Source organism: Lactuca saligna, chromosome 3, assembly GCF_052625555.1.
Source record: "Lactuca saligna cultivar CGN05327 chromosome 3, ASM5262555v1, whole genome shotgun sequence".
Lineage (NCBI taxonomy): Eukaryota > Viridiplantae > Streptophyta > Magnoliopsida > Asterales > Asteraceae > Lactuca > Lactuca saligna.
The window spans coordinates 65,838,574-65,864,989 of record NC_136419.1 but is presented as its reverse complement, the minus strand read 5'-3'; positions in this window follow the sequence as shown (position 1 = coordinate 65,864,989).

Genomic DNA, 26,416 nt, shown 5'->3' with positions numbered 1-26,416 from the left:
CTTTTACATGTTATTGCTCCTCCATTAAGGGTAAATACCCAGCCCGAATGAGAGAGGAAATTATCTTTGCCGGTCTGAAAGCTGGCGCCATGGTACCCTGTCACTCTCAAGTCATCACTCCCACCGAGGGTAAGGACCCAGTCATTGGTCCTCCGCAGGTACTTAAGAATGTTCTTTACTGTAGTCTAGTGAGCTTTACCAGGGTTCCCTTGATATCTGCTGACCATTCTCAAAGCAAAGGCCACATCAGGGAGAGTACATGTCATAGCATACATGATCGAGGCAATTGCGGAAGCATATGGTACTCAACTCATCTCAGCTATCTCAGCCTCTATACTCGGGATCTGAGTCTTACTCAGTTTGGTATTGGTCTGGATTAGTAAGTCTCCACTCTTAGAATTCTCCATACTGAAATGCTTCAACACCTTGTCCAAGTAGGTACTTTGACTAAGTCCTATTAGTCTTTTACTCGTGTTTCTCAATATCATTATCCCTAGAATGTAAACAGCTTCTCCGAGGTCCTTCATAGTGAAACACTTTATAAGACAAGACTTAACCTCTTGCAAGGTTGGAATGTCGTTTCCTATGAGCAGTATGTCATCCACATACAACACGAGAAAGCTAACTATACTCCCACTAGCTTTGACATATATGCAGGACTCATCCTCGCTTCTCGAAAATCCAAACTATTTGACTTTCTCATCAAAACAAATATTCCATATGCGAGATGCTTGTTTCAATCCATAAATTATCAAGCTTACATACCCTATTAGGGTACTATGCATTGACAAAACCCTCTGGCTGATTCATGTAAACATCTTCAACCAACTTCCCATTAAGGAAAGTCTTTTTGACATCCGATGGCCATATTTCATAGTCATGAAATGCAGCAATGGCTAGCATAACCCTTATAGATTTAATCTTAGCCACTGGTGAGAAGGTCTCATCATAGTCAACTCCAGGAGTTTGAGTAAAGTCCTTTGCAACCAATCGTGCCTTATAAGTGTATACTTTCCCATCCATGTCGGTCTTCTTCTTGAAGATCCATTTGCACCTGAATGTCTTACGGCCCGATACATTATCAACTAAGTTCCAAACTTGATTGTCATACATGGACTGAATCTTGCTTTCCATCGCCTCTTTCCATTTAGCAGGCTTAGAGTCTGCCATGGCTTCCTTGTAGATGTTGGGCTCATCCAAATTTACCAGTTTACTATCACTAATAAATGTGTCAGGTTCAGTAGTAATATGGAAACCATAAAAATCAGGTGCCTGTCTAACTCTACTGGAACAGAGGTAAGGACTCGCCAATCGGTTAAACTGGAGTTTCCTCCTCAGGTTGAGCGCTAGTGCTTGAGGTTCCTTCATCAGTTAACTCTTGAAGCTCTTCAAGGTCAATTTGCCTCCCACTGTCCTCTTGGCATATGAGTTCTCTCTCCTGAAAGACTCATCTCCTCGCAATGAAGACAACATTGTCACTCGGTCTATAGAAGAGATATCCAAAGGATTTATGTGGGTAGCTGACGGAAATACAACGCTCACTACGAGGTTCGAGCTTTTTGTGAGTTTCCTTTCTCATGAAAGCCTCGCAACCCCAAACCTTGATGTGGTATAATGAGGGAACCTTCCATGTCCACATTTAGTGAGCTGTTTTGGTAACCTTTTTAGTTGGAACTAGATTAAGGATATGGGCGGCAGTCTCTAAGTCATACCCCCAAAATGAGATAGGTAACGAAGCTCGACTAGTCATGGAACGAACCACGTCCAACAAGGTTCTATTGCGCCTCTCAACCACACCATTAAGGTGTGGTGTCCTAGGCGGCATCAATTGTGAAACAATTCCACATTCCTTAAAATAGTCATGGAACTCAATACTAAGATACTCTCCTCCACGATCAGATGGAAGCATCTTTATCTTCCTGCCCAACTGATTCTCCACTTCTTACTTAAACTCTTTGAACATTTCAAAGTTTTTTGACTTATGATTGATTAAGTAGACATACCCATATCTGCTATAATCATCAGTAAAAGTCACATAGAAGCGGTTAGCATCCCTTGTGGCAGTTCTGAAGGGTCCACACACATCGGTGTGTATGAGATCCAATAGACCCTCACCCCTTGCACAAGAACCAGTGAAGGGTGACTTGGTTATCTTTCCAATAAAACAAGATTCACAAGTATCATCTGACTTTAAGTCAAATGACTCCAAAACTCCACCCTTTTAGAGTTGGGCTATGCGCTTCTTATTGACATATCCAAGACAACAATTCCATAAGGATGCTTTGTCCAAACCATTGGACGAATCGATATCCAGCACATTATTTCCTAAGTTATCAACAACCATCATAGTTTCATATATACCATTACAAGGCAATGCATCAAAATAAAGTAAATCATTAAAATAAGCTTAAAACCACCAATTTCATTATTAAAAGAAAAGGTAAATCCTTGTTAATACAAACTGTGAAAGGAAATAATATTCCTCATCATATCAGACGAGTAGCGACAGTTATTCAAATCTAATTTTAAACCATTACTAAGCAATAAAGAAATAACTCTAATCTTGGTGACATACGACTTTTTCCTATTCCTCATGATCAAGTTCATCTTCTCGTGCTCCATATCCTACTTTCTTTTAGACCCTAGAAATCACAGCAAATGTGAAAACCACATATTGTATCAAGGACCAAAGAATTAGAATATGATGAGTTATTAGACAGAATAGTGTAAATATCTGCAAAGGTGGGCTTGATCTCCCCATCCTTTATGTCCTGCAAGTATTTGGTGCAACTTTGCTTCCAGTGCCCTTTTTCATGACAATGGAAACACTCTACTTCCTTTGGGTTTAAGGATGGTATAGCAGGACCACCTTTGGACCCACTAGAAGAGGATCCAACATGGGACTTTCCCTTGTGGCTCTTTGAGAAAGCTTTCCTCTTCTTTCCCTTCCCATGTCCAATTTCCAAGACAGAGGCAGTAGCAGTAGGAGTAAAAACAAGAGATTTTCCTTTAAGACTACTTTCAACAGTCCTTAAAAGGCCTTGAAGCTTGCTTAGAGTGACCTCCTCCTTGTTCATATGATAGGTCATACGAAACTAATCATAACAAGGAGGTAAAGAGTGTAGAATAATATCTATGGCCAACTCTTCATCGAAGTTGACATTCAACTTCAGCAAGCGGTCCACAAACCTTTGCATCTTTTGCAAGTGGGCCATGATGGACTCTCCATCCTTCATCTTGGTTGTAATCATGGATGTTATGATTTTATACCTTTCTTGCCTTGCACTTTGATGTTACCTTTCCTTCAAGTCTTGGTGCATTTCATAAGGCCAGAAGTCCTCATAAGACTTCTGAAGCTTAACAGTCATGGTAGCAATCATAATACACGACTCTTTGGTCGTGTCCCTCCCATGGGACTTGTATTCAACAATTTGTTCGGGAGTAGTGGTAGATTCATCCATCTCCTTAAGCTCTTTATCTAGGACATATTCTTTATCCTCGTAGCGAATGGCCATTCAGATGTTTCGAATCAAACATTGAAGTTCGATCCATCATATATGACCCTCCCACATAGGTTCATGAGGGAGAAAGAGCATGAAGGGTTTGGGTTTGAAGCAGTGTTGGAAGACATCTGAAAAGAAACAAAAAGTTTAGATTAGATAATGATCCTTAATATAGCACTCAAATGAAATATTAAGGCTAGGACCCAACACAATATTTTACAATTTGGAAGAGGGATGCCGTAATCTAATTGCAAAATATTTGAAAGTAGGTAAATGACGATTTACCAATTTCCACCATGAAAAAAGAAATTGATTATTAAGTTTTAAATGAATTGAAATCCCTAGATTCTTTTGAGATTTATTGAAACTTTCAATGACATGTTTAAATCTCGATTATGCCCTTCAAGTTTGTGATTGGGATGCCGATGATCACAAACAAGGTGTGAATAACCATGAATATTATCTTGGTACTATCGATGTTACAAATCACCTAATCAATGTTCTAGTTAACCATACACGCTCCATTGATCCACACCAAGCTAACCTTTGCCACATATTTCCAGTCCTAAATTAGTGTGTTGGTTAACGATACACGATCTACTAACAACTTAAAAAGGTGCAAAGTGCAATTTCATGTAATAACACCATTTTGGGAATTTATAAAAGTTTAGTTACTTTAATAATTATCATTATACTTATTAATGAAAATTAGTGTCCTATCCTAACCCTTCGGCTAACGACCATCCACCAATCAAGGAAGCGGTGGGTGAGAGTGGACACCCATTAAACCACCATTTTATAGGCAGTAACCTTATACCCCCTTATAGACCATCTTCGTGAATGAAGCCTACTAATGGTAAGACTGACTTGTCTTATACATATATATATATATATATATATATATATATATATATATATATATATATATATATATATATATACACACACACACTAGCCGTTTACCCGCGCCAAGCGACGGGTGTGCCAATGGTGGTTGAATGCTGAAAGATGAATTAAACCTTAGAAATGGAAACGTCAGCTATATATATCCAAGATTTGTGAACAGAAATTGCGAGATTTGGGGAAATATGGAGATAAGGAATGAACCAGGTCAAAATAGCCTAAGAATAGGGGATAAGATATTTGACATTTTCAACTTTTGACCATATGTACTCTACTCTTTTTGTAATGCATAAATTGATTGTACAAATGCATTGTATGTTTGTACGACTTAAAATTCAGCATTTGACCAAAAATACTTTATAAGGTAATTAAGATATATATATATATATATATATATATATATGTGTGTGTGTGTGTGTATGTATGTATGTATTAAACTTTAATATTATCATAGTATAAGGGTTGAATTTTAAACTTCTAAAATTCTATGGTTTGGAATTAAAGTTTCATAAATGAGACTCTTCAGGTTCCAAAACTTGAGGGGAAGTTTTGTAACTTGTCAAGACTTTTGATTGCAATAACTTATGGATTTTAAAGTTCCATGAATGAGACCTTTCAAAATCCAAACTTGAGGACAAGTTATGAAACCTTTTAAGACTCTTGAATTCTATAACATACATGAGTTAATAGTTTCTAAATTATGACTTTTCATTTTCAATAACTTGAGGATAAGTTATGGAAGTTTTCAAGAACCACATAAAGATCAAATTAATTAATCCAATTATCATATAATTAATCATTTACCAATTTAACCTAATTTGACTCATGCCACATGATAACTTCAAATTTTACAAATAACTAGTTTTTCACTAAATCAAGTAATTATCTTAAATTTTGACAAAATTCATGTGTTTGGATGAGGATAAACAATACCATATTAGTAAAATCAAATTTTATCAACCAAAACAGTTTGTGGTAATGATCGTAATCCAAAACAGACAAAAAAACCTCGAAAAATATGCCACCAGATGAGCCAACTCGTCAACCCAGGCTTTGGACTCATCGAGTTCAAGGCAAAAGTCACCCAACTCATCGAGTCCATATATGGACTCATCGATTCCTTCAGACAGTGGCCAGAAAATTAGTTTTTCCAACTTTAAAAATCACACATTTGCATCAATATAATAGAAAACACCCTAGTCTCTGATACCACTGATTGGTTTTATGTACTCTAACATTCCTACTGTGCACATACAACTCTAATGCTTTGGATGTAAGTTTTCACTAATTATACATGCAACAATTTTTTTCCAAAGCATAAAGCCTTGACTAGCATTCAAGGCAACATTTGAATCATAAAAAAATAGTTAGAAGATTACCTTGTGTAGTAGCTTGCTTGTCTTTGACCTTTAGGAGCCTAGCACCTCAAGTGTGATTCCTCAAATGTCTTATAACAAACCAAGAACAATAGAATGGACTTGAGAGAGAGGTTGGGAGATCAAAATCGGCTAGCCACCACTATAATATGCATGAGTGTCGATTTTGGGTGTTAGGGACTTTTTTATAGCTTAGGATTACAACCATGCAAACCCTAATGACTCTTCATATTTCTTAGTCTTTTGGGCTAAACCTTCTTGGAATTTCACATAGGTTTAGTCCAACTCTAATCAACATAATTCATGAGCCCAACTAGAAGTATTACTGATTTACTTAATCAGTCCCTGTATCTTTAATTAGTTTCTTTTGATCACTAAATTAATACCATATTAATTCTTGATTAATACTAATTAAATAATGTGATTCCTTAATTAATATATTGTACTTATAATATATTAATAAACCACAATAACCTCTTATTCATGTATTTCTCCTATCAAATTGTTCCAAAGTGTTACAACCCAAATAGACCATGCTATTATCAAGTTAAGTACATACCAATTATAGTTATGAGCTTAGACACCAAATCCAACACCTGGTACACATTTAAACTATATTTTGTTTATTTTGTAGAGCTACTCAACGAGTTGGGAGCCCCAGACTCGTCGAGTAGAAGCGAGATTTGACACGGGTTTGAAGCCATCTACTCTACGAGTTGAGAGCACTCAACTCGGCGAGTAGGCGTGGCAGGATGAAACCCTAATTTCGGGGATTCGCACCCTATTTAAGCAACTTAATCCCCACTTTATGGCCTCATTTCCATCCTCCAAGCCCCAAACCCTATTCCACCAAACCGTAGAGCATTGTGTGAGTGTGTGGGCCATTTTTGAGTGTTTTTTTTTTTTTGTGTTTTGAATTTTAAAGAGGAAGAAGAAGTGTAACATCCAAAAATTCAAGCCACTTTAAACTTTTCAAAAACAACCCAAATTCATTAAGTTATTACAAAAAGGTTTCAATACATTTATTATCAGAGTATTCCCAGAACCATAACATAAAACATAAACATGAGGAGCGGTACGATCACGCCTTTGCCTTGCCACGGTCTCCTGAAATACCTGAAACATTTAAACCACAACTGTAAGCCCGAAAGCTTAGTGAGATACCCCCAAAATACCAACCACATATACTATACACATAACAAGCCATATCATAACAAAACATAGAACAACCATGCACTTCGGGTCTACTGTGTGAGTGGTCCGTCGCACTGGGCCTTCAGTCCACCTGGTCCACCCTCTGAGTCTAGCCATATCCATCGAGTCTGCAGTGTGGTTGGTCCGCCCACACCAGGCCTTCAACCAACATGGTCCACTCACTGAGTCTACAGTATGACTGGTCCGCCCGCCTCGGGTCTTCAGTCGGCCTGGTCCACCCTCCGAGCCTAGGCACGTCTGGTCCACCTTCGTGGGGCCTACAGCCTATCCGGACCGCTCGTTGGGTCTTCAAGATATCCGGTCCGCCTTAGGTATGTTTGCCTACAGCAAAAAGTAGGACCCGCCTCAACCCAACCCCAGTCAACCAACCATGTGCACATAAACATATAACCACCTAACAATTAATCATCAGTCAACTGATCTAGCAGATCACATACATAGCATACTCTAAACAGGATACCGACCTAACCGGTCACTAACATATACCATCCTAACTACCAAGATGCAAACATAGCAAAGCAATAACACAACAACAATACCCGGCTTACAATCCGATAAGGGTCGGCCTTGGTGCCTTAGACCCTATCGATATAGTGAGGATAACTCACCTCGCAACTGCTGACTGAAAAGATAAGATCACGTTGCTCCAACCTCCGACACGAACTCCACCACTGATAATACCATAAGACTGAATTCACTAAATACGAATAATTACCAAATTACCCCTAGAAGTCAACTGGTGAACTCTTGGTCAAAGTTAAAGTCCTCAGTCAAAGTCAAACATCCTGACTGACTCTACTCGCCGAGTCAGCCCACTGACTCGTCGAGTCCCTATGCTCTGAAAACTCCCATATCGTGACCCAACTCGCCGAGTTGCCCCAAGACTCGATGACTCCCACGAACTCTGAGTCACTTCCTGCTCAACTCACCGGGTCGTCCCTCGACTCACCGATTCAAAGCTCAACCAAAAAGGTTCAGACTTCGCGACCAGACTCGCCGAGTCCAAGAACAGACTCGTCGAGTCCATGACAATCTTCAACAGACTCACCGAGTTGTTCTTCCAACTTGTTGAGTCCCTTCCTATCTTCTTCCAACTCGCCGAGTACACCAATGTGACTCGTCGAGTACATCTAGTTCTTAATCCATACAGTGGCTTTCCAAGCCATGCAGGGGCTCCAATCCATAGATCTACCCTTCTACAAGCTATTCCTCACATAAAGTTGCAAACTTTACATGAATCCAAAGAGATCTAAGCATAAAACACTCTTGAACTAGGGCTTGGGACAAGAAGGCTTCACCAACAATTCAAAGACAGGAACTTTATGATCTTCTGGACCATCTCAAGTCCAGATCTAAGGTAGCAACCTTATATCCAACCTCCAAGCCCCAAATAACTCTAGAAATACTCCCAAAAATCCCACAAATGATAGATCTTGATGGATAATAGCTCAAGCAACGAATCATTACCACAAGAGAAGACTCCAACAGAAGAATAATCCAAAACCTTGCAAAGCCCCTTGCTCCAACCCTCTTAATCTTCAAAGATCTCTTCAACAAACACTCCTTCAAGATCCAAATGCTCTCTAATTCTCTCTCAAATGAATGTTAGGGTTTCTGGACTTCAAGGGAGAGTAAAGAGACTAGGGAGAGGGTATTATGTTCTTTATATAGGGCTCAACCCTCGGGATTAGGGTTTTCTCCACACAGCACCAACTCGCCGAATCCAGCCACCGACTCGCCGAGTTGGGCACTTAACATACGACCAGAATCATGACCCTACTCACCGAGTCTTCCCATGGACTCGCCGAGTTGACCATCCACATTTTCACTTTGAACCGTGAACTCGCACTCCTGAACTCGGGATGTTACAATTCTCCCCCACTTAAATTAGGCTTTGCCCTCGAAGCCTGTGTCAATACAAACTCTAGAAACTACTCTCGCAATGCACCACCTGGCATTAACCAAACCAGGTTCCCCAAAACACTACCACCGAAACCCGAAACCCAACTCTTCCCCTGCGGTGTCCTGACCACCGCCTCAAGCTCGCCACCAGCTTCATCCTCTGATAACCATACTTATCAACCAAGTACCACTCCATGATACTTCACTCATTCCAGATCACAACAATCACTTGACTCTTACGAGCTAGATATAACCCTGAACCATCGGAATCCGACCCGGTACTAGTTGCTGGGACTTATCCCGCTTCCCTTTCTGAATCCAATTCGTTCCTTCCCGAGCTGACAAGATGACACATCCTTCAGCTCCTGAGCACTCCTAAGAGCTCTCTTATGAAATCACATACAAATGCTGAACCTGCTCTAACATCCTCGGGCTGGAAAAACCCCACATACTGATGATACCTCTTGACATTCCCAGGATGAATCACCGCCACATACACGACATCCTGATTACAATCATACCAAAAATCCAAGGCTCCATCCTTGCATCCCTTCCGAACTCCTTTGGTTCTATACCACCGGAAATTCATCCGCAACCTCAACAGACACCCAATCCGGATGTGCTTCCATACAACTGGTATTTCACAGTGCTTCAACAACCATAATTGAAATACTTTCAATCCTCCATTCTCACTACTTCTTCTACTTCCGTGAACCAACACTCCTTCCCGCAATAATATATCTTTCCCTTTCCTTATCCAAGGAAATCTACTTGCCAACCTCGCCAATTCAGACAAGTTCCACGGTGTAAACACCCCACTCTACACTATCCCTTGTAGAGTAAGCGCTACTATATACATCTCACATGCTCTGAATCTACTCGCATGGACTCTCAAGTCCATGCACCACCTCCCACTAACATGATCAATACCCGAGGCCAGACCTACTGGTTTTCCATTGCACCGCAGCATACTCAATCCAACTCCTCATATAGATCTATCAACACCTACCGAGTCTTCAGCATGACTGGACCACCTTACCAGGCCTTCAGCTAATCTGGACCACTCTCAGAACCTTTAGCATGTCTGGACCGCCCTCCAGGGCCTTCAGCCTGTCTGGACCGTTCTCCGAGCCTTCGACCTGACTGGTACGCCCACATGCCTTCAGTCTCCCCGGACCGCTCAGACTATCGTATCTCATTCCGAACTATCCATCCTAGGACTCTCTCCTGAACATACTATTCTAGCCCTCAAGGGGTTCCGAACTCTAACTCCATTCTGATCCCGGAATCCTTTCCATGGCCTAACCCAGGCCTAACATCAAACACTATCTACCTTGAATCCATGGTCTACTTCCTGGCCCCACTAGTCTGCCACCTACTCATACCATCCCACGCTCTTGGCTGACTAAAACACCGCTGACTTCCAAACAGCTAATCAAACTCAGATACTTGTCGATCCTCCTGTGAATTTTCCAACTCTCTCCCCCCCTCCCTTAGAACACTGACCTCCAGATACCGGTGACTCATCCGGTCTAGAACAATCATCTCTATCCCATACCTTCCTCATCCATAAACAGCTTTTCCTCTGAACGAGCAATCTTCACAAAACTGCTCTCCCAACATTGCACATCTCGAATCCCAAGGGAGTCAACACTTCTCACATCGCGAATGCTATACCCTACAACAAGACCACACAACCAATCCTGACCATCCCTCCCTTGGATACTAACCAACTACAACTCCCAGCTATAAAACCCTCTACCAAAAGATAACCCAAACGAAAAGGCGAACAATACAACACAATAAATCATGCAAATATTACTAGCATATGCAATACTCCACAACAATCATAAGATGACAAGATATCAAAAAGGAAACATACCCGCAGCTGTATCCGGCTCTGCCCTGACCTCCTCTGCTATAAGCTGAAAAGCATGCCCCTGAGCCCTCAGGGGCTCTAGTCCATCCTGACCTCCACCCGAAATCCTCAAAGTCGCCGGTGCTGGAGCCTGCACCGGTCCTGCAGCAAGCTATGGACAGTTGGCCCACATGTGACCAACCTGATGACACTGATAGCAAATCCTCATATCCTGGACTAGGGCTGTCTGACCACAATCCCTTGCGTAATACCCCTCTCTCCCACACTTGCGGCACGCACCACCGGACCTACAAACTCCAGTGTGACCCTTCCCGCACTTTCCACAAGTGCGGCTGCTCTGATCTCCCGACCTAGTATCAATGGTCTTGGACCGTTTCGGCACCGGCTGCGACTGTGTTGGGGCCTGCCTCTGCTCCTTCAACTGTAGCTCAATCTCCAACTCACGCTGCCGAGCGTCCTCCTGCAACTCTAGCAAAGTCTCGCACCTCTGCGTAGACACAAACTGCCTGATATCCCTCTTGAGCATACTCAGCTATCGGGACATTTGAGCCTGCTCTGAAGCAAACTCCGGGCAAAACATCGCCCTCTCAGTAAACATCCTTGTGATCTCCGTTACTGACTCTGTATCCTGCTTCATCTCCAGGAACTCCTGAGCCAACCTCTCCCTCTCAACCCGTGGAACATAACGGGTACTGAACATTTCCCGAAACTGATCCCACGAAACCGCAGCCCGCTGCACATCCGAATATGACCCCGTGGTCAATCTCCACCAATCCTTCACCCCGAGCCTCAACAGGTTCAGAGCACACCTCACTCTCTGATCAGCAGGGCATGAACACGTGAAGAAACACCCTTCCACGTCTGACAACCATCTCATAGCAACAATCGGGTCCTGAACTCCATCTAAGGTAGGGGCTTCGTATCGAAGTCTCGATACTGAAAACCTCTACCAGCTCCTCCCCCTGCCGCTGCTACAGCCGTTGTAGCTGTCGCGGTAGCCGTCTCTGTAAGAGCTGCATAGTGCTCATCAAAATACTCGACCATGACGGTCTTGATCGACCCAAACAGTTCCGGTAACTCGGCCCGGAACATAGCAGCAACCTCATCATGCAGGATCTCACGAATCCTAGCATCCAACTCGTCTGGATCATCTGACTGATAACCTCGGGTGGTGCTGACCCACCCTGATTGCCCTCTCCTGCTCCCGATCCTGACCCGGATCCACTCCCAGCATGCCTCGTAACCACCATACTGAAAAACACCGCAAACATCAGAAACCTACTACTAACCCGGGAACCGACTCTCAACCGAGCCCTAGGGGTTGTGACTTCCTTGATATGCGTATGGGTCCTGTGCTTTCAGTAGTACGGGCCCATACTACCTTCCACACCTACCCATATTTATATCAAGTATCACCACAACACCCTAGAGAAGAACATGCATAACAAGCACTCAACCCTCACTCCTAGAGGAACACTGGAAATCTCATACAGAAAGAAACTCTAGGCTAGCAGGCATCATAAATCAAGAAACTTTATCATGAAATTCCTGAAGATCCCTAGCCTAGTACTATCATGTTGTTCTATCATATCACATAAACAATAACTTGTATGGTAATTTGGTGCTACTTACTGGCTCCGGCAGATCGTACCTTCGCGTCCTCCTTTACTTGTAACGTCCCGATTCCAGGTATGAATTTAATTAAAGAATAATTGGTCTTATGTCCTACTTGGCGAGTTGGTTGCCCTACTCGTCGAGTAGCAGTGGGAATAGAACGCATGTTTAGTGACCTATGTGACATCCCCAAAATCACGGCCAGAAAAGACCGATTTTGTTTATGCTTTATAAAAATCAGAGTACTTCATTTTATAAAAAGGTTGCGGAATTTGTTCCCAGAAAAACATGGTAAATACGTTATTAAAACATTTTCAAAGAAACGTATTTATTTCATTTTAAAATGTTTGGGATGTCATCGTTAATACCGAAACATAAGCATAAACAGAACTTACAATGATTTACACTAGTGATCTACATCTCTTTTAAATCTCTCAGTGTAATGTCACTTCACTTCGTCACCTGTGATATACATAAATTGAGTGGGTCAGGTTGGGAAACCTGGTGAGTACATAGGGTTTTCAACCCACAATAATATAATTACTATGTTCAATCAAACAATCAACCCAATTACCCATCCCCATTATCTTCTTTACTCTTTAAGGATTTAACCTAAGAGTCATCTATCCTGCATTCGTTTATTCCGAAGTCCCTTACCTCCAGGGTTATTGGTTATAGGACTGACACTAAATCCATAGCTGTCAATGTTCGTTCATAAAGCACTAATTCCATAGCTGCTATGGTCTATTCATCAGGTACTAAATCCATAGCTACCAGTCTTTATCTAATAGGTACTAAGTCCATAGCTACCAATGTTCAACAGGTACTAAGTCCATAGCTACCAATTCCCAACAGGTACTAAATCCATAGCTACCAACGTTTAATAGGTACTAAGTCCATAGCTACCGGTGTTTGTCCCATAGACACTAAGTTTATAACTGCCAATGTATCATCTTCTATCTCTCATCATTCATCTACCCATCTCATACCCAACATATTTGTATATATAAAATACGTATACAGCTTAAATTCTTTAAAACATGTATAAAACGTTCATCCAGCATAGACAGCAAGTATTCAGATAATATGCACACATAGCACGTAGTTTATATAAAATACTTCATATCTATGTGTAAGATGAAAGAGACTATGCACTCACCTGAGAAGGTGGTGACTCGGTACTCGGACAGCGCTTCGTTTACTTTAAAATAATTTCCTTTGACGAAACCTAATATTATCACCACTAGATTTTAGTCTAATATTACCGTCACTAATTATTAGTCTTATTATTATTATTATATAAGCGTTTAAACAATACTTTCCAACTACTATGTACAGACAGGGGCCAGACATAAAACACCGGAGGGCAGGACCATTTTGGCGTATAGCACTTCGGAAATCCAACAACCTTATGCGGCCCTTTAAACCAGATTCCCCGTACCGCGAGTAGTTAAAAGATATTATAACGACACTTATATAAGTCATAATAATAGCTCAAATATTTATTATAAATTTATAATAACAATACTAATTTTAAATATAAACTATATTTAAAATAGGGTAAGCATAACTTACTTTCAAGGGGATTTTAGCTAGGAGTCGGGCTCTGCAGGGGCAGAACTTCGTCGCTGAATCTTTCTAAGAAAGATTCGTGCAACGCTTCAGCGCTCACCTTACTATACTAAAACTACAGAAAGAGAAGTCGAATCACGAGGGACCGAAATGCTCGGGGGATAAGGAGAGAGACTCTTGAATCAAGAGAATGGTGCAAGAAATATGAGAGCCCAAGGCTCTTATTTATACTAATTGAATTTTCAAAAACTACCCTCCATAATTACTTAATGACCTTTTAGTTATATAAACAACTAAACACCCCTCTATAATACTATTTTAAATGGATTTAATGATATTTGTACTAAACTAATGTCGAAAGAACTCAACATTAGTCTTATAATGACCGCATCGTCGATACCTTTCTAATGATATATACATATGTATATATATATGTGTACGTATACATGATTTATACTTTATTTTAATACGTAAATATGCTATTATAATTTGTAACTCGTTCATACGAACTCCGTTTTTGACGTTCTTTATATCCACGCGTAGGTGGAGATGTACTCTACAACTTTCGTTTAGACTCCGTCGGCTAATTTTGACTTTATTTTTAAAGTTATATTTTTAACAGGCCGGGACAGGATTGGTCCGTTAAAATCTCATAACTTCTTTATCCGATGTCCATTTTCGTCTGTCTTTTTATCGTTACGCTACTAATAATGAGATCTTCGATTCTTGTTTAGGTTGTGTCGGCTAAAAATCAATTGATCTAAAATTCGAATTTCGGGTTGTACACCGCTAATCCGAAACTTCGAAAAATCATAACCTCTGCATACGAAGTCAGATTTGGGCGTTCTTTTTATCGATGTTCTTAGTTTAAAATATTCTACGACTTTCATTTAGAGCGCTAAGGCTAAATCTCTCTCTATCATAAATTACTATTTACGCTTCCCGGCGCCGTGCCGGTTCCGACGCGAAACTTCGACGGGTCATAACTTCTTCGTTATAACTCGGATTTCGGCGTTCTTTATATGTACGGAAACCTTGTGACATATTCTAAAACTTGGTTAAGATTATTTATTCTAAATAATCTTTTTGTCGAAAAGTCGTTTTTGACCCCTATTGCCTTTAAATTGACTAGCTCGGATCTGCGGGCGTTACAACCTACTCGACGAGTCCACTAAGGGACTCAGCGAGTAGGAGCTGGCAGATGAAACCTTAAATTCTGGGGGTTTTACACCCTATTTAAAGGATCATTGGCCTCCACCAGCCTCCCCTTACTGCTTCTTGTCCCTCTCAAACCCTAAATCATGTGTGTGTGTTCTTTGGTGTGTCCAAGCTTAAAGGAGTAACCTTGGAGAAGGAAGCACTTGAAGAAGCAAGGAAAAGCAAGGCCAGGAACTCATGAGAAGCAAAGGGATTTCATCATTCATCACTCTTTGGAAGGTATTAGGTTGTTCTTTAAGCTCTTTTCACTTTGAACCCCCCCCCCCCCCCCTTGGATAGGTGTTATGAAGGGCTCTCCATGTTGAAGCTAAGATCTGAAGTTGTAACTTCAGATCTGGACTTCCCTTGACCTCTAGATCCAAAAATTTCCCAGCTTGTACAAGGATGAGACTCTCCCAAGGTGTAAAACTCCATTAAAGAGCTTAGATTGATCATTTAGGGCCTTTAGAGCTTTGCATGCACGTAAAGATTGCAACTTTACGTGATAAACATGCCTCAGGAGATTGGATCTGTAATTTGGGGCCTTGCCATGGCTTAAAAAGCATCTGCATGGATTAAGAACTGCATGGAATCGGCGAGTTGAATGAGGAACTCGGCGAGTCCGTTGAAGATGGCCATGAACTCGGCGAGTGGGATGAACAACTTGGCGAGTTCGTTGAAGATTGCCTTGAACTCGGCGAGTTGTTAGAAAACTCAGTGAGTTGGCTAGGGCTTCTTCCAAATCTTGGCCGCATATGAACTCGATGAGTTAAAAGGGGACCTCGACGAGCAAATCAAGGATTTCACGACTTCTCGAATTTAGGAAGAACTCGGCGAGTCGGTGACCTGAACTCGGCGAGTCGAGTCAACATAGACTATTGACTTTGACTGTGGACTTTGACTTGGACCAAGGGTTGGCCAGTTGAATTCTGTTGGTTTTTGGGATTGGGAGATTTATGAAAAAGGTTGTGTGGTACATATAGGTGGTGGAGTTCGTGTTGGACCCGGGAGTTGAGCTTTCTTATTTCCAACGATAGTTGCGAGGTGAGTTATCCTCACTATACTAAGGGGTCTAAGGCACTAAGGCCGGCCCATTGGATATGATATGCTAGTAGTTGTATTATGTTGAGTATGAGTTAGTTATGCATGCTAGTTGAAATGCTAAAGGGTAGGTCCGTAGGACTACCTGTGATACTGATTGATTGCCTGTATGTGCATTATCTGTTACATGTTGATATGTTATGTGGGATGGGTTGAGGTTGTGCTACTCCGTGCGGTAGCCAACAAACCTTAAAGTATTCTAGATATGAGCTGAGGGCCCGGTAGGCATTCCAGACTCATACTGAGGACTTGAGAGCATTCCAGATACGAGCTGAGGGCCCGGTAGGCATTCCAGACTCGTACTGAGGGCTCGGTGGCAATCCAGATGTGAGCTGAGGGCCCGGTAGACATTCCAGACTCACACTGTGGGCCGAAGGGTATTCCAGTTTATAAAGTTGTGGACGCGTTATGTGCTGTTCTGCTCAGTTTGTTATGATATGTTATGGTGTGACATGGTTATATAGACTGTATGTGTATCGGTATTTTGGGGGTAACTCACTAAGCTCTCGGGCTTACAGTTTCAATTTATTGTTTCAGGTACCTTTGGGGATCACGACAAGGCGAAGGCATGATCGTACACCTCCTCCTATTACGTTATGTTTTTGGGAAAACTCTGATATAAATGTATTTTGAAAACAAAGTTGTAATGTTTTGATGAATTCAACGTGTTTTGAAAATTAAAAATTTGGCTTAAGTTTTTGAGTGTTACATTACTCCTTTTTGAAAGCCATTTTAATTTCTCTTTTGAAAACTCTCCTTGATTTGAGACTAGATTCACACGAATGTTACTCCAATTCACTCAAACCAAGGCTCTATTACCAACTTGTAACATCCAAAAATTCAAGCCACTTTAAACTTTTAAAAAACAACCCAAATTCATTAAGTTATTAGAAAATGTTTTTCAATACATTTATTATCAGAATATTCCCAGAACCATAACATAAAACATAAACATGAGGAGCGGTACGATCATGCCTTTGCCTTGCCACGGTCTCCTTAAATACGTGAAACATTTAAACCACAACTGTAAGCCTGAAAGCTTAGTGAGATACCCCCAAAATACCAACCACATATACCATACACATAACAAGCCATATCATAACAGAACATAGAACAACCATGCACTTCGGGTCTACTGTGTGAGTGGTCCGTCGCACTGGGCCTTCAGTCCACCTAGTCCACCCTCTGAGTCTAGCCATATCCATCGAGTCTGCAGTGTGGTTGGTTCGCCCGCACCGGCACTTCAGTCGGCCTGGTCCACTCTCCGAGCCTCGACACGTCTGGTCCGCCCTCGTGGGGCCTACAGCCTATCCGGACCGCTCGCTGGGCCTTCGGGATATCCGGTCCACCCTGGATATGTTGGCCTACAACACAAAGCAGGACTCGCCTCAACCCAACCCCAGTCAACCAACCATGTGCACATAAACATATAACCCTAACAATTAATCATCAGTCAACCGATCTAGCAGATCACATACATAGCATACTCTAAACAGGATACCGACCTAACCGGTCACTAACATATACCATCCTAACTACCAGGATGCAAACACAGCAAAGCAATAACACAACAACAATACCCGAATTACAATCCGATAAAGGTTCGGCCTTGGTGCCTTAGACCCTGTCGATATAGTGAGGATAACTCACCTCGCAACTGCTGACTGAAAAGATAAGATCACGCTGCTCCAACCTCCGACATGAACTCCACCACTGATAATACCATAAGACTGAATTCACTAAATACCAATAATTACCAAATTACCCCTGGAAGTCAACTGGTGAACTCTTGGTCAAAGTTAAAGTCCTCAGTCAAAGTCAAACTTCCTAACTGACTCTACTTTCCGAGTCAGCTCGCTGACTCGTCGAGTCCCTATGCTCTGAAAACTCCCATATCGCGACCCAACTCGCCAAGTCGCCCCAAGACTCGCCGAGTCCCACGAACTCTGAGTCACTTCCTGCTCAACTCACCGACTCGTCCCTCGACTCACCGATTCAAAGCTCAACCAAAAAGGTTAAGACTTCGCGACCAGACTCGCCGAGTCCAAGAACAAACTCGTCGAGTCCAAGGCAATCTTCAACAGACTCGCCGAGTTGTTCTTCCAACTCGTCGAGTCCTTGCCTATCTTCATCCAACTCGCCGAGTACACCCATGTGACTCGCCGAGTACATCTAGTTCTTAATCCATACAGTGGCTTTCCAAGCCATGCAGGGGCTCCAATCCATAGATCTACCCTTCTATAAGTTATTCCTCACATAAAGTTGCAAACTTTACGTGAATCCAAAGAGATCTAAGCATAAAACACTCTTGAACTAGGGCTTGGGACAAGAAGGCTTCACCAATAATTTAAAGACAGGAACTTTATGATCTTCTGGACCATCTCAAGTCCAGATCTAAGGTAGCAACCTTAGATCCAACCTCCAACCCCAAATAACTCTAGAAATACTCCCAAAACTCCTACAAATGATAGATCTTGAAGGATAATAGCTCAAGCAACGAATCATTACTTCAAGAGAAGACTCCAACAAAAGAATAAGCCAAAACCTTGCAAAGCCCCTTGCTCCAAGCCTCTTAATCTTCAAAATCTCTTCAACAAACACTCCTTCAAGATCCAAATGCTGTCTAATTCTCTCTCAAACGAATATTAGGGTTTCTGGACTTCAAGGGAGAGTAAAGAGACTGGGGAGAGGGTATTATGTTCTTTATATAGGGCTCAACCCTCGAGATTAGGGTTTTCTCCACACAACACCAACTTGCCGAGTCCAGCCACCGACTCGCCGAGTTGGCCAGTTAACACGCGACCAGAATCGCGACCGTACTCGCCGAGTCTTCCCATGGACTCGCCGAGTTGATCATACACATTTTCACTTTGAACCCTGAACTCGCACTCCTGAACTCGGGATGTTACAAGAAGCTTGGGGGTTCCAAGAGAAGATTGTAGATCCAAAAGCAATGTTTCATTCCCTTCCTTTTCCGGTAATCAAGTCTATAACGTGATCATTTATTCATTAGATCTACTTATTTTCCATTTTTGAGGCTTTTGATTCAAAGAGCTTGACCTTTAGGTTTTGGACGTCCCAAGCAAGGGTCCTTTCAGATCTGGGATCATTAAGGGTTGTTAAGGCATAAAGGTGCAAACTTTATGCCATTAAAGCCCCCATGCAAACCATAGGGTGCTATTTTGTCCTTTTTACCCCCAAAAGTCCATGCATGAAGAGAAATGTGGGAGCTTTATGTGTCTAAGTAGTGTTAGGGGTTTAGATATGTGGTTTCTTATTTTGGTGTATGGATGGCTTAAGGACTAAGTTTTAGGTCCCAAGGAGTTAGGGTTTGAGCTAAACCCACTAATAAGAGGTATTAATGGGTAAAGTTGGAAACTTTACCCTTAAGAGGACATTTTCGGGGTTTATGTGAAGTATGAAGCTTAGATCTGAAGTATAGGGGCTTAATCCATCAAGATAGTCCAAACAGACAAGGGGACTCGACAAGTCTAGAAGGGGACTCGACAAGTTGATTTGATTTGTCTCGGTTCCGTACCAGGTCGAACTCGACGAGTCTGTGAAGGGACTCGACGAGTTAACTGGGGTTATCACGAATCTGAATAGCATAGGAACTCGATGATTTAAGAAGTAACTCGATGAGTTGTGTCAACTGGAAGTTGACCTTTACTTTGAATTTGACTAGAGCGTTGAATTTGACCAAGGGTAAAATTGTTATTTTACCCTTAGAAGGATGTTTAGTTTTTGACTAAGTGTTCCTTGTGAATTTATAGTCCGGGAGTCATTGGAGAAGCCATCGGAGATTCCCCACTTGATATATCACCAGCCAGTTTGAGAGGTATGTTTTCCTCCAGTAAGAACGGGTCAAAGGCACCAATGTTGGCCTGTTGATGTATGTTAGCATATACTAGATTTAGGTCCAATGTCGGGTTAGCCCGATGTAGCTTATATGTTTCCGGACTTCCGACTGATTTCAGGGCAAGCCCGAGGAATGTTTTTATGCTTGATGTATTCGTGATACTTGCATGTGTTTTTTATGTGTTCCAAACTTTGGTCCGATGTCGGGGAATGCCCGAGGAATATTTAGCTTATATGTTATGTGTTATGTGTTCCGGACTTCGGTCCGATGTCGGGGCAAGCCCGAGGAATGTTTATATGTTTATCTGTTATTTTCCTGTTGCTATGTTATATGTATACTGGACTTCGGTTCGATGTTGGGCGGGGCCTGATATTATACTTCGGTCCAATGTCGAGCCTAATGTCGGATTTGCCTGATGTCAGGCAGGGCCCGATGTAGTAGGAAAGGCCCAATGTCTCTTTTTATGTGATTATTTATATGGTATGTGGTAGTTTGGGGAAACTCACTATGCTTCGTGCTTACAATTTTCAATTTTGGTTTCAGGTATATCCGGTAGCAAGGGGAAGTGCTTAGGATGACTGCATGGCACAAACCACAGTTTTCAGCCTGAGATATTTTAGACTAATATTTTGATACAGTAGTTTGATATTAATTTTGAGATACGAGATTTGGGATTTTATTATGCTCTTTATTGAATTATGGTTTTTCTTAAAAGGTTTAAAACAAAAATTTTAGACTATATTTTTGGGATGTTACACCAGTATGTAGTGTTGCCATTTTCTCTCGAAATGTAAGAACAGGGTGAACAAGAAGGAAGAAGAAGAAAAGGTGGAAGTGGTTGAAGAAATGGGAAATGCAAAGAAGAAAAATGTCCTTGATACGGAAAGTTTTAAATGCGAGGTGGGAATATCGAATAGTTACCATGATGAAACCGTCTGCACAGAAGGCTCCGCCACATCAAGGACGTCAGAGCCATCTGCGCCAAAAACATGTCAAGATCTAAGCTAGAACAATTTAGCTACACCAGGCTAACATTGACGTTTCCTAGCCTAGGGGACTTATTAACGTATCCCACTAGGAATAAGTTAAATAGAGCAAAACCGTTATCTTTAGTATGACTAGTTAACGTTCGTAAATCTATCCTAGTGCTAGACCTGGTCCCTGACCCTCGCGCGAGGACCCTCTCGATTGGTGCCTTCACGCCCAGGTCCAATTCCTAACAACAATCTTTTGTCTCTAATAGGACAAAACACAATTAGTCGCCTCCGAGAGCGACACGTGTTACGCCCAAGGCGTTGTCCTCTGCTTACTCTACACTGATAATAGATGACCACTAGTGGCACATGATCCTCCAATAGGACTCCTTAACGTCCTGTCGGCCCAGACAGGATAAAAAGCACCGTTGGGATCGTGCACAAGAAACAACAGGTATAAAATGATCCTTTTTCTCCACAATAAGGGATCACTTTCTCTCCATCAAAACTCTAAATACCTTATCCTCAAACAAACACTAACTAGACCGTCGGAGCTTCAACCTGGGACCACCTCCTGGATGCCGACTGATGTTATCTCATCATTGTTGTGATTACAGGGCTTAACCCAACCATAATCATCAAGTGACGGTGTTAAGTTCAAGGCCCATATCACAACAGACTCCATGACAAGGCAAGATCTACAACCCTAAGTCCATTAAATCCTTAATGTGACCAAAACTTGTGCATGGACACAAGAGGACTCCAAACATGGCTCTTTTCTCAATTATCAAAAGTCCTTTCACCATTAGAGAACCCTCAACAAGCTTTGGAGTTCCTTAAACTTCCAACACATCCAAGAAAGGGACCAAATCCTCTAAAATGAACTCAAACCTGTATATAGAAGAAAACAAAGTCAAGGAATGAACTTTATACCTCAAATAACTCAAAAAATCAGAAGAATGTGTTGGATCCAAGCTTACTCCTTCCTTCCTTGCACCAAAATGAACTTCCTTCTTCCTCAAGCTTCACCAAATTCCAAATAATAAGCTCGAAATCAAGAAAACAAGCTCTCAAACATGAATGGAGGTTAGGGTTTCGTGTTGGAGGGTTGGAGGCTGAAGAGGATGCCCTAATCCTTGAGTTTAAGCCCTTAAATATGGACAAAACTCTAAAGATCTTGAGCTTGGGCTACAATAGCTTCTACGTCGTAGCAACCATCTGATATGCGTTCCTCATCAATCGTGCACCATGGCGTAGCCACCACTCCACCACGTCGTGGTGCACATGAACAAGTCCCAAAATTTAATTTAAGCTCAATGCCTCTTAAAGACCAAAGTTTTAGCACCAAACTCAAGAACCTTATTCCTCATTGTCCAAACTTGATCTTTTGAGACGAGTGACCTTCACCAGGTCAATTACCACTCAAGCTTCCAAGACAATATTATCTTGAAACATACGGATCGAATTAAAAAAAAAGTAATTTCTAAATTAATTAGTCATTCCATTAAATTTTAATACTAAATTGAAAACCATATTTAGTTTTATTTAAGTTCATACCATGAATGATATGTTTCTAATAGATGTATACTTTATAATATGTATCAAAATATTTACAAATTTATATATCAAACTTAGTACAATAAATGTATTATCAACATATCAGGAAACCATTTGGACGTTTTCACATAAACGAATTTCTCAAAATTAGTAAATTTGGCAAATAATTAGCGACAACTTTTTTGTTCGATAATTTTGTTTCACTATTTGCAAGACATTTTTGTAACGAATTACACGATCATTTCTTGATATGGGGATTTCATTTCTGTATTTTACTTGCTCATTTCTTGCAAATATGTAAGCGGAGCGGTTGCCAAGCAATTTAATATTTTGTTCGTACAAAAAGATATGTTAACATTCATATAGAAATCGGTTGAATGTAAGGGAAAATGAAAGTCCATAATATCTGAAATGACGTATATAAGGAAAAAAATAATCTTCAATCAATCAAAATATATATAGCACATCCATAATTTTGTTTCAGGATATGCTAAATAATATACAAAATATGAACGAATGTTAAAACGATAACAAAATATAATTATATATGCATTTTTAACTAAATTTTTTATTTTTAGTTACATACGATGTTGTCTTATATCATTACAATAATCTAAAACTAAATCTAATCGACATAAATAATAATGTATTCTCTTGTATTAATTTCAAAGTTTGAATAGAATAGAACATATCATAACCCTAATTCATTTTATTTAACAAAAATATATATATATATATATATATATATATATATATATATATATATATATATATATATATATATATATCCTTCTTAATAAATAAATGTTTTTTTTACACATGTCACTCTCTTATGAGTTTTGATATTTGTTATTTTATGGTATTTTGAAATAAATATTATCCAATTATCAATTTTTGGTTTGTTTCAATTTTTAAAATTAAAGTTATATACTTATATATGTAAAGTATTAGATATCATATATATATGATATTAAATTGCATTAAAAAATGTTTTTTTTTTTTTTTTATTTTAAAGTTGTACATTAAAAAATATTTTTTGTTTACACTTTAATATTTAATCTTTTTTTTTTCAATTAACCCGTATAATACACGGGTTTCACACCTAGTATATATATATATATATATATATATATATATATATATATATATATATATATATATATATATATATATAATTTTGTATGGGTTGTACTATGTGGACTATGCCCTCGTAATACAATTTCTTCAATTTCTTTTCTGCTGATGAAATAAGCAAATGTGAAATACAAGATAACGATTAAATTCAGTATTAATTTTTAATAAAATAATAATTGCGATTTGCCTTTGTCGCGTGCTTTCCAGTGAGGCAAGGCAACCGTGTACTTGATATGAAATACTGTACATCCACTATAATTCTCTATGTTGATTATTTATTTTATTTTGTTATTTGTTGGTATTTCGAATTATTTATATAATTTTAAACTAAATTTAACAATTTATGTGTCAAGGTAAAAGTTATAATTTTAAGGATTCATATGAGTATAGTTTTTCTAAGATAAAAAGCAGCGAGAATTCCTTTTTTTTTTTTTTTTTTTTTTTTTTTGCATCACATGTTTTTGAATTCTTAGGTTGATTCATGACTGAGAGCTCGGATAACAATAGTGATTCGATCCAAGCTCTATTGGAATAAGTTCGGCAAGGTATCACGAAATCTTGATTATCTTTTGATATTTTCTATCTAACAAACGGGGAGTTCGCTTTAAAATTATCCGCTCTACATCTACACTGATTATATGTTTCAACATGAAACACACAATGATAGATTATAACTAGTAATAGAAATGTATATTTGTGGAATGTGAATACATAAAGAATAAAGCATCGTATTTTTATTAAAAGTAGTTTTATAATCGTATTAAATATTATATTTATTTCATATAAAAGATTCAATTTTTGATAGTATTACTTTTGAACTTTTTTTTCTTGGGTTGAATACAAACCCAAAATACTTTGCTTGAAAACCTGTGTAAGTGCTGTTTTGTCGTTCACTAGCTCATTGCTAGCATTTTTTATTGAAATATTCGGATTTTCAAAATATAAGAAAAAGAAATTGATAATTTTCAGTGACATAAACACATTAACTTTGTATGTATTAATAAATATATTGATTATTTAATGACCAAATACAAAGCTTAATCACATATTCTCCTTTCCACCGATAAATTACAAAAAGAAAACAACTCACACCAAATTCAATCATTCTTGCCATTGTTAGTGGCTTTAAATAGAAAATCAATCATCCATTTCATTTGTTGTTTTCTTTTTCTCTTGTTTTACGATTTATTTTTTCTCCAATTAAATAAATATTTATTCGATTTAAAAATAATCTTTTAGTTCAAACATATCAAACAAATAAATATACTGACAACTCATGCACCAACAATAGTTACAAAACTATAATTGATTTTCGTTCCGGTTCATCAAATATTGTAAATTAAAAGATGAACATTTTATCTTTAAAAAATTACGAAAATGTGTTTCAAGAGAAATAAATAAAAAATCATATACGACGGATCAAACATTTAAAACAACGGCAATAATGAAATACAAAAGGGATATTATTATTTAAGCCTTTAAATTATCCATTTCTCTTTATGTTAGCTATGGAGGGACTGGGTGCACCATGAAGTTAGTTGTTAATTGGCCTAATTCCATGGGTTCCAAACTCCAAATAACGGGCAGCCCATCTCGCACCTATTATATCATGACGACGACATTTTCGTTGGCGATTGGTCCAATTTCAATTTCTCTAACATGTCTTGCATTCTTCGTTGTTTTCAGGATGCTTCAGGCCTAAATGTGAATTTCAATAAGTCGTGGGTCTTTGGTATCGTGTTCTTGACACCGAGATCGAGAGTTGTGCTTCTGTTTTAAACTGTACAATTGCCTCTTTCTCATTCACCTATCTTGGAGTAAATGTCGTCGCTAACATTTCCCTGAAGCGTAACCGCAAGGATGTGGTCGATTGGATTAGCAACATGCTTTCTTCTTGGAAATCCAAATTTCTTTCTTTTGGGGGCCGGTTAACTCTTATCAAATCTGTTGTTGAGAACATGCATCTTTATCACTTCTCTCTTTTGAAATCCCCTATGTCAGTTATCAACGATATTGAGAGACTTTGTAGGCATTTCTTATGGGGCGGTAGTGAAGAGAAATCAAAATTTTTGTTGGGTTAAATGTCAACCAGTCCTCGCCAGTAAAGATAATGGGGGATTAGGAGTTGGCTCTTTAAAAAAGCATTAATCTTGCCCAGCTATTCAACTGAATCTGGCAGCTTAAATAAAAAATTCTCAGGCTTTGACAAAATGTAATTTGTAGCATTCACAACCTTGCTAGGAAGTTGATGGACAAGCTTTCCAAAATCTCTTTCCAGGGCACGTGGTGTAACATCACTAGATCCATCTGAGAGCTCCACGAGATAGATATAGATTTGGGTCAGATCTTGCAGTGCAAGGTCGGCGTTGATGGGTTTTGAGCATAACAAACAAAAACCTATGTGCATGCAACCCTAATTTTTCCGATCTATGTTTTCTCTAATTGAACATACAACATTTGAACATCAATTGGGAGACCCTAGAACACCTATATTATTTTCGAAATTTAGATCTAGGGTTAGTAAATATGCCTTTGATTATTATGTAGTAAAAACAATAAAATCCTAGTCTTCTAGAAACCTTGAGAGCAAGCGTCACAAGTGTCACGCCTCTAATGGTTTACACCCAAAC